This window comes from Planococcus citri, chromosome 2, assembly GCF_950023065.1.
Source record: "Planococcus citri chromosome 2, ihPlaCitr1.1, whole genome shotgun sequence".
In the NCBI taxonomy this organism is placed as follows: domain Eukaryota; kingdom Metazoa; phylum Arthropoda; class Insecta; order Hemiptera; family Pseudococcidae; genus Planococcus; species Planococcus citri.
The window spans coordinates 63,801,344-63,816,636 of NC_088678.1; the positions used below are offsets into that span (position 1 = coordinate 63,801,344).

A 15,293-nucleotide genomic window follows, 5' to 3' on the forward strand; every position below is an offset into this window, starting at 1 on the left:
TTCTTTTTTCAATATAAAGATGAAAATTTATTTTTTTAAAAATCAAGTACTGAAGCCAAAAAACAAATTTCTCACAAAAAAACATCATTTTTATGCCTCTCAAAATACAAATTTTCAAGAGCTTTCGCCCTCGATTAGGCCTGTCTTTTTTCATTTTCAAAATCAACTTCCTTCATAAAAACATCATTCAAATTCTAAAATTTAAAAAATGAAAAAAATGAGAGAAGTACTCGTTCTCACATTAAAAAAAAACCGGATTTTCCGGTGGGGCCAGACTGGAGAATAAAGTAATAGTTTTTAGGTGAGATATTGAACGTTTTTTTGCTTTTGTTTTTCGATTTTTTGCTCTCCTGAACGCTGGAATTTAAAAAAAATTGGTCACTTTTTTGGTCACTTTTTTCACTGATGAAAGTCACTTAAGTCACTTTTTTTTAGAAAAATTTGGGTACGATGCCTGGGTGTCATTTCTTCAATTTTCTGATTCGAAGTATCTATGGTTTAATTTGAGTCTCGAGGGAGGAGCAATGTAGTAGGTTAGTTAGGGTGAATCGACCAAAAAAAAGTAAGCAGATTTTGACCAAATTCATTAGAGATCTTCATTTTTAGTTGAAAGTTACTCAGAAAACATTATATAATTATTAGCTCCGAAATCTCCCCTGGTGAGGAGAAATGGTCTCTCAGAGAGGGAAATTTTCTGTCGTTAATCAATCTGTTCTAGGAGGAATGGTCCAGTCTCAAATGAACTAAATGCTATTAACGTCAAAATCCTAGACCACTTTTAACGTTCTACTGAACAGTTGAAAATTTTCGAATCGCTTGTTTTTTGATAAATTCGTGTTTAGAAAATTTGTTCATTTTAAATGTTTCGCATTAATTCGGTGAAAATGAGAATATTGAAAGATATCATTCCTGAATGTGGCGAAACATTTTGGAACGGAGTGGTGCCAAGTTTTGAATCATTTTTGCCAATTTTGATTTTGAAAAAATATCATTTTTTCGAAATTTTCAATAATGACTAAAAAATTGGTACCACTGCGTTCCAAAATATTTCCCCACATCCCCACTTTCAGGAATGATATCTTTCGATGTTTTGGCTTAATCAGTGCAAAATATTTAAGAATGAATAAAATTTTCAAAAAACGAATTTATCCAAAAATAAACGCTTTGCAATTTTCAACCGCTCAGTAGGACTCTAAAAGTCTCTTTAGTAGATCGGGTTGCTACAGGAGTGAAAAAACACGATTTTTTTCAGAAATGCTCTCTCTTGGAAGGCTCATTTCTTCCCTCCAGGGGCACCTTCAGAGTGACTTTCAACTCGAAATGAAGATCTCTGCTGAATTTGGAGAAAATCTGCTTACATAATTACGAGAGTAAAAATCGAGTTGAGTGCGAAATAATTTTTTACAAATTTGAATACCCCGATATCCCATTTGGACTTGAAAACTAAAAAAAAAATTAAGTTTTATTCTTCTCGTCTTTCTTTGACATGAAAACCGTTGCAAATATTTGAAAACAATATTTCTCTATTATAATTTTCTCGTACTTTGTCAAGTTGTATAGTTCGTTTTTGTTTTCGAAAATTTCGATTTGTATTTACAAAAAAGGACAAAACTGAAACTGAAGCCGAAAAAAATGGAAGAACCAAAATTAAAACTGTAAACTGGAGAAATTGAATAAGTAATTATCTAACAGTGAAGGAAAACTGCATGAATCTGTGTATCTTCCAGTAGGATTTCATGTACATAAGTACCTGCATATTAGATACTAATAACAAGTTTGGGAACCCCTGCTTTCCAAAAGCTGAATCAATGCATAAAAGCGCAAACAGTTTATAGCCAACTGCTGGCTGCTACCCTTGTCAACGTATGTAATCTCATTTTAGAGTAAAATTAATCTGCATTGTCCAATACCCAGACCTAAGTACTTTGACATAGAACATTGGAATATTCCATTTCTCTCTCTTTCGTAAATATAGCTCGAAAAGGTTTTTGTCACGTTATGCGTAACTTCTGATGGAGATAGTGTCATAAACACATCACAACATCCCTTTTCTCAAAGAACAAACGAACGAGCGACGAGTGTCCAAAAAGACACAAACTTGATGTCTACGCATTGAATTCTGCCCTGGAAAATGAAGGTTTCGTTTATGGATATTATTCTCAACTCGAATTTCTGCAGGAGTGCTGGTCTTCTATGTAGCACTATCTGCGTAGTTTAATAATGAGGAAATACGTGGGCGTATTTTATGCCTTGTTTGCAGTTTTGCCGGATAATTTCAAAGTTGAGTTTACTTTACAACGATTATACGACCGTAGAGACGAAACAATGCTGGCGAGAGTTGTGCTTAATCAGCGTTTCTCTCTAATACGATCTCGTTCGTTCAAGTTGCCTATGTCTATGTCCAGTCTCACATGCACTGGGAACTGGGAAATGAATGACCTAATCGCTACGTTATGTTATTACATTCATCAGCGTTTATTTATACGCATACACACTGTCCGGAGGTTTCAGTTAATTGGATTGGTCGATGGCGTATGGGAAATATGCGAACGATTCGAACGAAATTTTATACCAGTAGGTATTATCTGAACGAACGTGATGGTATTTGATCGTTATTATTAAGGTAAATAAATAAACCTCGACAGGTAGTCGAATATTGTGATATTACGTGGTAGGCTGGGTCAAACCTTCGAAACACGTTTAAAATATTTGGTTCATTCAGTTCGTTAAATGCGATTATTTGATCGCGAGGTGAAGAAAATTTTCTCGAGTTGAAAAAGACATTTCGTTGTGCAAGTGCCATATTTTTGGAAACTGAAGTGTGCGAATTGTGTCGTATGTGTTGATCGGATTTACGAGCATGTGTTATTGAGTCGAGGTGTTGTCGAGTATGGGGTTTAAAAAAGTACGTATTTGATGTATTTTTTTCTCACTTTATTTTACGTAGTATTAAGTATGAGAACGTCGACAAAGACGACGACGTTCGGAAAGCTTGTACGAGAAAATAAAAGGTAAAAAGAATGTCGATGTCGTGTTCTTGATACTTTGAACGGTATAGATATGTCAATGTCTTGTGTAGTATAGGTACCTATACTCGTATATTGTTGATATGTTAGTTGTTAAAGGTATATGTGAAGTACATTTGTGCCTTTGTATGGTGTCTTTTTTTCAGGCAATGGAGAGTGTGCTTTCGTATTCGTATTCATTTGAAACTTTGATCGAACGACATATTATTATTATAGGACGTTTGAGAAACGTTGAAAAATTACATTTCGACGAGGTTGTTTTTCTCTTCTACAAAGTAGAAACGAATTCGTCGTGGTCAATTGTGTTGTGAAGGAATTGAGGGAAAGGTTTCGATTTTGTGCTTACGACTTGATCGAATAGCTGCGTTTGAAAATAAAACCTAGTTGTGTGTCAAGGATTTGGAAACATGATTTGCGAATGACGAATTGGGTAGGATTTGGTGATGGTGTTTTGTTGTCTCGGTTTCAGAAATGAGCTATGTGTGTTATATCGGTGAAATTGTGTCTAAAAAATGGACGAGGAAGGATTTGTAGTTTACTAAGGTGATTGAGAAATAGCGTTTAAATTAGAAAGCACTTACTTACTTACATTGAGAAAATTATCTTATTGAAAACGTTGGGTGCGTTGAGTGATTGTTTGAAATAAGTACGTAATAACTCAGAAGCACATTTTTTCGATTAGTATTCAATTTCTCAATTTTTACTTGGGGGAATTTTTTCCCACTTTGGCTTATCAAAGCGTATCAAAATCCCTTATTCTTGGACACCCGGTAAGAGAACTGTAGTGATACCAGGTTTGTAATGAGATTTTTGGCCAATCAGAGGGCCATATTTTTCAATAAGTATTACATAGATATCCCATTTATTAGGAATCCAAGTACTCCTATGTAAACATTATTTATTATTATTGTGTTTACGAATGAGGATCATTGCCAACGCTGGAATAAATCCTCAGATTGGAGGATTTTGCGACATTTTGGAAAACTATGATATCGGGATTTTCCTGGGAATTTGATGATTTTGTGGAATTTTAACGATCCACCCCTCATAAAATTACAGGTTAGTACAGGACTAAAAGTGGCAATTGAGTTCCAAACATCGGATAATTTTCGGATCAAACAAAACAGAGAGTCGAAAAAGCACACAGAAATACACCACCTGGACAAATTTTAATCGTTGAATTTAATTTTTTAGGAATTTGAAAAAGTTCAAAATTGATTGGTTTTTTATTGAAAATTTGAAATTTGGTCAAATTGAGATAAAAGGCTGAAATTGGGTTCAAGTCTTATTTTTGCCTTTCAAATCGATTGATGGTAGTTTTGAACTCTTAGAGGCTCCAAAAATTGATTTCAAGAAGTCAACAATAAGATATAGGTATATTTTGCAATCAAAATCTCAATTTTATCAAATTTTTGTATTTTTTACAAAAAATAGTCCAAGTGTGTTTGCATGAATTTTTAAAAATTCGTCAAACATCGAGAAATGAAACTCAAGGTTTGAAATTTTGATAGTTGGTTCATTTTGAACTTTTCGATGATAAACCCCACGATAATGATAATTGTGCGAATACTCGATGGTAGAGGTCTAAGGGCACATCGAAAGCACAAATTCGTCAAAAATTGCAAAGCAACTGAACAAACAATATTTTTTGCTCTTCCCAGTTCAATTCATTTGCCTATTTTTACCTATTTTGATAACCTCTTCACTCATACAAAAACTCTGAAGAATTAGGAAATGTGCGCAAACGTCCCATATTTACCTATAGAGGAAGCTCATTAACCACGTTTAATTCCGAACACGCGTAAATGGGCTATGACAAAAGGGGGAAAAGACAATAACCGTGTGCAAACGAGTTATTACCGATAAATGTACCGTATTTTGTAATGTGGATCTGGAGAAAAATGAAGAATTTTTATTAAATTCAGTGGAAACTCTTGCTTTTTGAATTGAAAGTCCTCTAGAAAAATTTTCATCTCTGGAGATAATAATATGGACTCTCAAAGAGGAATTTTCCGAAAAAATTGTGGTGTTTCAGCTTTGGTCTTAATCTAACCTGTTTCGGGAAAAACGCACCAGTCTCAAATGGTAGTATGTATTTGAGATTCTTTCATTTCGCATTAATCAGGCCAAAATATAAAAATATATAATTTCTGAAACGGGGGATATATTTTGAGGTTATAATCTCCTCCCCCTGCCCTAATATCTAAATTGAAAAATTGAATATTGCTTACTTTTATAAAAATGATTAAAATCGATTACTTGTGTATTTTGCTCGCAGTGCATAGACAATCGAGAAAAACAGCCGCAATAAACTTCTCAAAACTTAGGCCGTTTACCTTAGAAGAGGCTTGGCTGAGATTGGAGCGAAAAATTCAGTTTTTTTCATTTATGTTTTCTCTTTGAGAACCCACATCTCCCCTTCAGGAACACTTTTGAGACTGGAAATTCTTCAGGGTGACTTTTAACTCGAAATAATGATTAACCCAAATGAACATTTTTTTTAAATTCGAAAATTGATATTGTGAAGAACACCATCCATCGAAAAATAGAAATTAAGAAAGCGAATTTCTAGCTCAATTTTAGAGACTCTAATGTAATCACTTTTCTCCTTCAGATCAATACATAGCCAATCAGCGAACAGTATTTCTAATAAGCTATCAACGATTAGTGTTTATAAATGCAAAGCAATATTATTTTGGCGCCAAATTTGAAAAAGTAACCAACAGTTGTTTACTTGTGAGATGATTAGAAATTTTAGCACCGTATTCATCAGAAATTTCTACGCAATATCTAAATGTCAATAAATTTATAAACAGTTTATAGCCAATCAACAATCAGTGTTTTGACATAACGGTAATCAGCAATTACTGTTCATCAAAATTCAAAACCAAATTTGAGACTGATTTGGAATTTATTTTTTAATATTTTTTTTATCCATGTAGGAATGATTTTATTTAGTTGAATGTTTAAATTAATAAATTTACGAGAAATTTATTTGACTTCATTTCAATAAAAGTAGCGAGTCTACGTACATTCTACTTTATAAGTCGGGTATCTATAAAACAAATCAGGAAATGAAAAATCAGCTCCCAGTTGATATTTAAAAGCAAACTTTGCAACCAATGCAACCATCAACCTTTATGGTGAAAGCAAATGCAAAAACTATCTTGCAATCAGCGAATAGCTGATGGATTGTTTACTTTATGACGTGTCATTAACTCATTCATGTACAACTCCTCATATTTACCTACTCATGGATAATCTTCGTCACTCCTCTCCCCCTCCCCAGGTTTTTCTCAAAACTCAACGGAGACCGGAGACTTTCCTTTTGAATTGAAAATCCGCTAGAAAATTTTTTAGCTCTGGAGGTGCTCCTAGAAAGAGAATTGGACTCTCAAAGAGGAGGCATTTTCGAAAAATTCTTGGTTTTTTAGCTCTGGCCTTTATGCAACTTCTTTCAAGAAAAATGTACCAGTCTCAAAAGGCAGTATTTGAGATTCTGCATCGTTCTAGGCCGATTCCATCCAAAGCAAATACAACTTTTAGGGTTCTACTGAGCGGTTGAAAATTTCCACATTACTTATTTTTAGGTACCTAAATTCGTGTTTTGAAAGTTTTTCCTTATCAAATATTTCGCATTAATCAAGCCAAAATTGTAAAAATATATCATTGTTGAAACGGAGGATTTATTTTGTGGTTATGATCTCCTCCCCCTTTCCCCTAATTAATTGAAAAATTGAATATTGCTTACTTTCAAAAGTTCGTTCTAGCAGTTCTTCTTCAAGCTTTACGGGTGCGGGTGCTCACATTGCTCACAATCCCTCTCTAAAATTGGAATGTTTATTTTTTCAAGTTTTACAAATTTTGTTTTACGAATTTTTTTGTAAGCGTAAAAAAAGTACACTGTTACATACTACTTACAAAACTTACATGTTGGAGCCCTCACATTTGCAAACCTTTGCCATCACATGTAACACCATCTACCGGCGAAGTTCCAGACTTTTTCCTGGAATCTTTCTTACCATCACAACTGCTGAGTGTGATATGTTCTGCATACTCGTTGGTAGCAAGGAAATTGTGTTGAAAAAAAAAAGATTTTGGCAGTTGTGAGTTTTGGTTCTAGACCCTTCAATTATATAGTCTCGCTACTGGACCGCAATTTGCGATACTCCATCCAGCGTGAGCCGACGAATACTTCTCTTGACTGGATGCTTTTAATATAAATTTTCTATTCGTCGTACAGCAAAACTGAAAATACCATCGTGTTCCTGAGACTCTAAGCTACAAAATGAGCGTTTTACGCGGTTCAGCACGTGAATTAGGCTTTTCATCAGAGCACACTATGCATTACTTTTGAGACAACCCTCGTAACTTTGAAAAGTTTGAAACAATAAAATGACCATGCATACCTGTGATCCAACCCATATTTTCCCAACACAGTTCAGCCAGAAAAGCTTTTTTTTTACTATGTACAAACGTTTCAAGTTTGAAAGAAAAGGATGACAGCATCTCATCATCTATAGCTTACTGAAAAAATGAAATCAACTCACCATGTCTAGCTTCATTTTAGCTTGAGATTCGTTCTATCTTGTATCGTGCACGAGAGGTTGTTGAAACTGGGGTCCTTGACGAGTTGGTTCGTTTTTCATGTCATTTGTTCGTTGTGAAGTTTTAGAAAAACGAATTCACTCACAGAAAAATTCCATTAGCAAAAACATAGATTAGTTATACCTACCTGGAATAAAAATCTACCTAGAGTGTCTATGCTTTTGCAAAACTTTCGTAATACGCGTTTGTATGGTACTGCTGCAGAAAGCTTTCGATGATTGAATGGCTCCAGCTTTGAGCTTTCAAAAATCTCCAAGCATTTAAGAGGGGTCAGTTTTCTTTTTCGATAAGTGCACTGTTCACGTTTGATGCAGATCAGATGCATCTATAGTAAGAATTAAAAGTGTATCTGGAATTTCTGGACTTGAAAATGTCAAAAAATCGTAGTCACTGCTGCAGTGAAATGCGCTGAGGGGCTGGATCGCTGAGTATTTGATGTTTTGGAAATTCTGTAGCAACTGTTATCAAATCTTCGAGAGTTTTTCAAAAATTGAACAAATTGATTCCGCCTATATTATAATTTAGGTAGGTAACTGTTACAAGGTTTTGGAAAAATACTTTCTACTTACATTTATGATTTCTTTCTCCAAGACGATTTTTTTTTGCATTGCAAACGATAAACTTGAATCACATCTTACCTTGATATAATACACTAGAGGTATTTTAACTTACATTTTATCTATTCATTCTTCATATTTTCAATCTTTTTCATATTACTGTTCTCCAAAAATTCTTTTTAAAATCACTGAAATCAGTTAAATTCAAGGAAAGTCATAAATAATGAAAGAAAACGTTATTTTCAAAAAACAAACATAACTCAAAAGAAACTCAATTTTTTCAAAAACAAATTTTATTTTTGCAACGACATACCTTAAATAACTAAGTATATCGGTCAATAACTAGATATGGCATCTTCTTATCCTTCCGATGACTGACGACAATAGGCAATAAACGACTCTTCGTAAGAAGCCTCAATAGGTTGGCGCATTTCGTCGACCCAAAAGTAGCTATCATTTTGTGTCATAATTGAGAATATTCTGCGGAAATTCAATATTTTGATAGTCATTCGTAGGTACATCGAATGGTGAATTCCATTGCATGATTTTATTAAAGATGTTCAAATTTCGAACATCCAAAGTATACAAGTATGACGTACGTATGAGAACCTTCAAAGAATTGAAAACGAACTACCTACATAACTCTACGATGTGGCATCCTCTAAGTATACTTTTTTGTTAGCTAACAGACTATACTACGTGTTTCTCGTCATATCAAGAAATACAAAAATGAAAGAATTCGGGCAATTAAGAATATTTGCGAAACTATTTCAATCAAGAATAAGGTTGATTAACAAGAATTATTACAGTATTTTGAGAAGAAAAAAAAAGACGAGTGGGTTGCGAGCAGAAATAGTGTAGATAGTCAATGACCTGAATGTTGTAAAGATACGCCTCGCGAAAGAAATTAGAAGCTCGTAAATTATGTTTTAAAATTGTTGCAAAAAAATTTACAATGTTGCTAATACGTTTAAAATGTTGTCTAGAAAGACGAATCCTCATTCGACCTTTCACCTTAAGTTATTAATCTATGCTTCGCGTAGAGTATCTAATCGAGGTGCCTGGAGTACTGTTTTAGTGTTTTTATTATGACTGGTAAAATGGTCGAGGATAAAAATACTAATATGCGTGGTCAATTTTCATGATACTCGTTTTTTTTTTTTTTTTTTTTTTTGCAGCGATGTGATTTACTTAAGTTTGTGTTCCTGTAATTGGGTAACCATTTAGTTTTCGTTTCATTTTCAAATTAATATTTTTTCATGTCTTTTTTCCCTCTTGGAATTTTTTTTTGTTGATTGAAATCGCGTTATTGAAGCGTTATGGAGTTTTTTTTTCTTCTAAGTGGGCGAAGAGAGTTTTTTGCGATGACTATACCTACTTTTTATAATTAATTTCATCTTGTTACTTAGTTTTTCATAATAGATAGGTACCTATATATTTGGCGATGTTTCTCGTTGAGGAAAATTTGTACCTGTTGGCATGCTTGTGTTTTTTTCAACTTTTTTCTATTCAAGAATATTGTTGTTGTTATATCGATGTCATTAGTTGGTTCTTGATTTTTTTTTTTTTTTGTTTTCATTTGTTTTGAAGACGACTTTCGTTGAAATGGAGCAGATTGAAGGGGACAAAATACTTACCAAAATGAATTTTATTAACATAGGCTTAAAGCATATTTTAAGATACAAGCAAATATTACCCGTCCTGCGGACGGGTCACCTATAAACATTTATTTTAAATAAAAAAAAGTAATGAAAAATTTCTATAACTGCTATTTTTCCATTTGGGAGAAGGGGGTATTTTCAACGTGAAAACAACTAATAAAATGAGGAATGCGCGAGAATAGGAAAACACCACGTTTACTTGGTACCTTGGCTTGAAAGTAAAAGCATTCAAAAAATTGCCCTCGCTTTCCTCCTTGATAAAATTTCCACTTTTATACACGTATATGAAAGGCTTGGAATCCAACCATCCAGAAAATCAAATTCAGCATCCTAAAAACCCCATACATTCATACCATGTTGAATTTTGTGAAATTTCATGTTTTGTACCACCCCTCCCCCGTTTGAGGGCTCACATAATTTTAAAAGAAACTGTAGTCTCAATCTCAAATTATCAGAATGAAAATTTTCTAATGATTTTGCCCTCACTAATTCGAATAGCGAAGGCATTGAGCCATGCTAGGATCCTGGCTCAATTTTTTGATTTTAAGGTATACCTATTTTTATTTACAAAATGAAAATGATGATGGCAATTTTTTATAAGTCATAATAAGCTATGAATTAAATCTCAATTATCAGAATCAAAATTTTCAAATGCTTTTGCCCTCGCTATTTCTGGCTTAATTTGTTGAGTATTAGGTATATTTTTATTTACAAAATGAAAATGAAATTTTTTTATAAGTCATAATAGGCTATGAATATAACTAAATTACCCACATGGATGTACATATCAAGTATCAATTTTTAGTCCTAATAAAGTGATTAAATTGCCGACTTTTTTTGAGCTTGAAGCACATTTTTAGGTCAGGCCTGGTCGTTTTTTTTTTAATCAAATTTTCTAAAAATCTATTATTTATTCAAATTCAAAAAAGTTGATAAATAAACGGGTATGATTTATCGTTACGACAAAAAAGGGGGAATGCAAGACAAAAATAAGAGGTTTAAGCGACAGAAAAAATGAATACCACGGCCCACAAAAAACACGACAAAAAAATTACTTCAAGGACAGGCATTTTATATTGAACGGTAAAAAAATGCATTCAACGAAAAATAATTATTTTACAGGACAACCAGAAAAGCGAAATTCACGACACAATAGTATCTAGGAACCACTAATTTTATGATTAAAAAAACGGCAATTTATACAATTAAAAAGAGACTACACAGACTACACATTTGCAAATTGATAGAAAAAAAAATTCATTGCACCAATAGTGCCTTTTTGGATTTATCTGGCCTCCCAAGCTTGCGTTTTTGGCCGAAGGAAATGGATTTTGCCTCGGGGGGGGGGCGAACGCATTTTTGACAACTTTGCATTCCAAGTACATGTTTACGTGTTGTTCTTTTCATGAAATATGGGCATGAGCAAGTTGATAATTCCAAATTGTTTGATACAATGCTGATTTTCCAAATTCCATGTGTGAGTTTGAGGAATTCGTCAAAAGTTTTCCAATGTTTATCTGCAGATTTGAAGGTTTTGCTGATTTTCCAAATTCCATGTGTGAGTTTGAGGAATTCGTCAAAAGTTTTCCAATGTTTATCTGCAGATTTGAAGGTTTCGATCAATTTGGGGAGTAATTGAGTGTTTGGCTGTGCTGGAGGTGGTGAAAAAAAAGGAAGCAGTGCTGGAATCCCCTGGAATTTGAATCACTTTTTTGTTTTGAGCAGCCCATTGATACCCAGAGATCCACTCTTTTAAAGACGCATCTGGAGAAGTGGCAATCATGTAGACAGTTTTGAATTACAACTTTATCATATTCCATTGTACCAATTATGTGCAGTTCAAACAATATAACTAGAGCTCGGATTTTTATGCGCTTAAAAAACCATTTTATGCGCATAAAATATGCACTTATTTTGATCAAATTATGACAAAATATGCCCTTATCCATCAAAATATGTACTTTTATGCAACATCAATATGGGTATCTATAGAAAGGATTTTTCATTTTAAAGGTGAAGAGAAGGCTAGAAAATTGAGAAATTGAAAAAAATAGGTTCAAGTCTTCAATTTTACTTTGAATAATCAATTTTAGGTCAGCATACAAATTGCCTCAACGTGGTAAAAAAAAATTAAAAAATCATTTTTTCAATTTTTTTCCCCGAGTTTTTCGATTTTTAATGAAAAATACTACCAAAAAAACTATGTTTTGGCCAAAATTTCCAAAATATGACTGAAAAATGGAAAAAATGGCCAAAATATGACGAATATGCGCTAAAAATGTCTAAAATATGCATTTATATGCATTTATACCAAAAATATGCAAAATATGCACAAACAAGTTGAGCTCATTTTACTCAGAATTGTTTGATTCACAAAAATCCATAGGATATGCGCGATCTTCTGCGATGAATGAAAATATGACAAATCATAAAAATCCGAGCTCTAAATATAACTAAGTATACAGCATGTAATAGTTGTCGCTGAAAATCATACTTTGTCATTCTAACACTCATATCTGTCGGGAGAAGCAGTCGTTATTCATAAACAAAAATAGTCGTGATGAAGACCTGTTTAGTCGTTTAAAAACTTCTGTTTTTAGTACCCAATTTGTCGTTAATACCCCTCTTATTGTCGTAAGACTTGCCTGTTGTTCAAACCACCTTTTTTGTCGTTCGATTAAATATTTCCCATAAATAAACTTCTCACACAGAATTTTTTTTTACATCTCAAATTACAAAATTCTAAGAGCATTTGCCCCACTTAGTTTGGGTCTTTTTGCTTTTGTTTTTTAGAACTGAAATTTCTACAATAAATCACTTGAATTTTGAAATTTTCAAGACAAAAAAATCAAATTCTTCCCATAACAAAAACATTGTTCTTTCAATTATCAAAATTGAAATTTTCAAATTCCATCTCGCATCTTTGCTGCCATGTAGGTATGGTGCACCTATACATAAGATGAGGGCAAGATTTTTTATTTTACCTACATCAAGGCAACTTGGCAATTTTTGATTCAAAATTTCCTGGATTTGAACTGATTTTACACTGGACATTCAAAAAAAATCTAACCATTTGGATATACTTATCAAATTTCCTGTTTTTAAACTCATTGTTATGCAAGGAGTAAAAATTCCAAATTAATCAATCAATCAATTTCATTTATTTGGCTCAGTTTTCACAACTTTATCACAAAAAGATAACAGGTACAATTATTAAAGATGAAAATTAAAGGGGCAGGATTTTAAACCTGAATATCTTGGAAAAGTCTGGGTCGAAGACGACGGTTTATGGTTGGATTTATTATATAATTTAGGTTAGCGTTACGCTCAAGTTTTAAATGATTTTTCTTACATAAATTGAGTGAATGCATCTTCAATGATTCAATATTAATATCTTGTCGAATCTGTATATTTCTCACATACCAAGGGCTTCTTGAAATTATACGTAGTGTCTTACTTTGGAATGTTTCTACTTTATGGAAATTTGAATCAGAGGTACCAATCCAAATTGGTACACCGTAGGTGATGATTGGACGTAAGAGAGATGTGTAGAGTAGTTTTCCAATTTTAACTCGAAGTCTAGATTTTTTATTCAGAAGTGGGTAGAGCTGATGAAGTCGAATATTTGCAGTTTTAATCTTCTCTTCGATGTGTTCACGGAAATTTAATTTGGAGTCTAGCTGTATTCCCAAATATTTGATTGGTTCACTTTTCCATTCCATTTGAATATTATTAAGAATAATTCTCGAGTGAGGCATACTTCGACGTAACGTGAATATCTTAGCTTCGCTTTTGTTAGGATTAAGTTCAAGTTTTTGATTTTGAAACCAATTGATGCAGTTGTTTAATGATTGCTGTAAGTTGTTAATTGCAGTTTCAAGCGAGTGATCCTGAGACAGAATGCAGGTGTCATCAGCAAATTGAGCAATCGTGGAGTTGTTATCGGTTGGAATATCTGAACAATAAAGGTTGTATAGCGAAGGACTAAGAACGGCACCTTGTGGAACACCAGTTGATATTGTCTTCGTTGAAGAAACATCAGTACCAATTTTGACAACAAATTTACGATCGACTAAGTGAAAAAAATTGAAGTTGAAGAGATATGATCGGCTAATGAGTTCACCCATACTTTTCTAATTCCTTCAGGAATAGAATAGATCCACCTTCGATCTCCTATTCTCTAAGCATGTTAAAAATTGAAGCTTTGATGATTTTGTAAAATGCTTAGCAAATCGGAAATATTCGGCGGAGAAATAAAAGCTCTTGATGACGTCATATTCGTGACGTCATCAAAACTTTGAAGCTTAATTACAGCTTTTTAAGGCCTCTAATCGCAAAAAAAATTTCAGTACAACCATCTACGCATCACGCTAAACATTTTGAGTATTTTTTCACAATTTTCCGTCCAGCGGTTTTGCAGTGATGGCGTGACAAAGAAAACACCGTTTCAATTTATTAAGTAGATTCAATTTATTAAGTAGATATCGGAAACTCTACGCCCTTTTTTCTTTGCAATGAGTGATTTGACTGATTTGTAATTTTTATCTTTTTTGTTTTCAGAAATATCAAGAGTTCATTTTTGCCTCAATCAGGTAATTTTTTTAACAATTTTACTTACGTGCATTGTGTATGGAGATATCTGCTTCAGCGAGCAATGTGAGCATTTTTGAGACTTGATGAAGCATATTTATTTATTATTTTTGATTTTTAGTTCATTTGTAGTCAATGCGCCTGCAGAGTGTCGCGTAAATGGTTGAACATAGGTTGATAAATTGAATTTGATCCTATTCCTTGGTGGGGCTTTTCTCACTGGTAAATAGTGTGAGATGGTTATTGTTTTTTTAATGCAGTTTTCATTTCCGAAGTCTTTTACTTTCATTCAAAACTGTACTTACTCGTACATTAAAGGCTGAAAAATTCGATCAAACTTTCTTTCAGCTTAGTTTCAAGTAAAAGCACATGAATATTACCTTACGGGTCATTCCATGTCAACTCAACCAACGTTTTTGGGTCATGTCCTTCGATTTTGCTCAAATTTTTTTTACAATGTCTACCCACCCAGTAAGTAAGAAAGCCGCAATCAGTTTGGTCCCAGCCCCCTGAGGGGGCTGGGACCAAACTGATTGCGGCTTTCTTACTTACTGGGTGGGTAGATATTGTAAAAAAAATTTGAGCGAAATCGAAAGACATGACTTTCAAAATCGCCTTTTTTTGGTTGAGTTGACATGGAATGACCCTTACCTTATAGTGCATGATGAAACATATTTTCCAATTTCCATTATCATATTTGGGATTGCTACGTGATTATTTTACAGCTACTATGCGCCTGAATTTTGACTCATTTTTAATTTAAGGAAACTTCTCTGGTTTTTGAATTGTCTAACACTCCTATTTATCCTATTTATCCTACAAAAGTCCTTTTTTTTGCCTATGACACCTTT

At 33.4% G+C, this 15,293-nt stretch overlaps 1 protein-coding gene across 5 annotated transcripts in view; it reads left to right on the forward strand.

Annotated features, from left to right (window-relative positions):
* LOC135837009 (insulin receptor-like) overlaps positions 1-15,293 on the forward strand; it is a 438,237-nt gene that overhangs the window by 191,290 nt on the left and 231,654 nt on the right. For 2 of the 5 annotated variants that reach the window (XM_065352122.1, XM_065352123.1), the window contains exon 5: positions 14,413-14,444. The exons of the other annotated variants lie outside the window; for them this stretch is intronic. The gene's annotated coding sequence lies outside the window, so the exon portion shown is untranslated. The remainder of the gene's footprint in view (positions 1-14,412; positions 14,445-15,293) is intronic. 5 annotated transcript variants of the gene reach the window in all.